This window comes from Galeopterus variegatus, unplaced genomic scaffold (assembly GCF_000696425.1).
Source record: "Galeopterus variegatus unplaced genomic scaffold, G_variegatus-3.0.2 Scaffold382, whole genome shotgun sequence".
Classification (NCBI taxonomy): Eukaryota; Metazoa; Chordata; class Mammalia; order Dermoptera; family Cynocephalidae; genus Galeopterus; species Galeopterus variegatus.
Window position 1 is genome coordinate 146,252 of NW_007726493.1, and position 1,449 is coordinate 147,700.

Consider the following 1,449-nt stretch of genomic DNA (forward strand, 5'->3'; position numbering starts at 1 on the left):
GTAAGTAACACAAAGATCCCTCCCTTGGGCTTCATAAATGAGTGTTCACAACTATGGGTGGTGCAACCGAACGCTTGTCCCCACACACTGTTTAGACCTGGACTCGTGCTGTCACCTGGTCTTGTTATTTTCTCCCTGATGGCAAGCTCAAGTGTGGGGGGGATGGGGGAAATCGGACTGGTGGTGGTGCGTGATGCCAGGAGGTGGTGGTGGGAGAGGGAAAAAGGGGAAAAACCAAAACCAAAACCAGAACGGTGGGGGACGGGGAGGGGAGGGAGTACAGAACTGGGGTGGCTGTGGAAAAAAGGAAACAAGGAAAAAAGCCTCTGAGAAGCCTTGGTAACGTAAAGAGTTCCTGAAAACAAAACAGTGCTTCTTACGCCCTGGGGGGTATTAGTACAGAAGGACCCCATTAAAACATCCCTGGGGCCTAAACCTGCCCTCCACTGGGTGGGCTCCCATGCCTAAGGACACCTCTGCTCAATCAGAAAACGGAGATAATTAACTAAGATTATTTCGGTCCCCTTATAATAATGATGGTGACAGTGGCTAAGTTATAGAGTGCTTCCTAAACACTTTACACGTTATAACCCACGAGGAAGTGCTATTTGACATAGGAGCAGGCCCAGAGCAGTTAAGTCACTCATCCAAAGTCACACAGCCCGTAAGTACAAAAGCCAGGAAGCCAACCACCATTTGGCTCGAGGGTTGCTCTTAACCCCTACACTGTAATTTGCTTTGTTTAATAGTTTTAAGAAGAAAATCTTTTATAATGGGCTCACTGCCTCACATCTTTACTAATGCTGCCCCGTCCCAGCGCTTTATTTATATAATTTTCTCCTTGGGTGGCCTTAAGTTGCTAGGCAGGAAGATTTCCCAGATCTTCTTAAACCTCTGGACATATGAAATAGACGGATAGGGTGTCACAAAGGGACAGTGACATTACCCCTCTCCTGGGGCACTAACTCCCAAGAAATAACCTGGGCAGCACCCACGATGCCTGGGGACGCTCCCACCTGTGGAATGGGGTCGAGAAATAGTCCTTCACGTCCCCTGCCCCCAGCCATTAGCACCTTATGGCTGTCGCCCTTCCAGCATCCTGGCTCAGATCTTGGGGACCCCAGTCTCCCACGCGTTCCCCCGACAGCACACAACCTTGATTAGGAGGGGTCGGGAGGGAAGGCTCGTGAGCCTCGGATCCCCGGGTCGTTCGCAGCTTGGCTGAGTGGAGGTGACCGCGCGGGAACTCAGGCGGCGCCGGACGCGGAGGGGGCGCTCCCGCGGCTGCTGTCAGGGGCCGCGCGGCTTCCCCCGAAGATGCAGCGCAGCATATTTTGCACATGAGTTCAGAGGAAGAGGAAGTGTAGCCGGCGGACGCGCGGCGGCGGCGGGGGCGCGTCGGGGCTGGAGCCAGAGCGCGCAGGGCGCAGGGCGCAGCGAGCGGGAGCG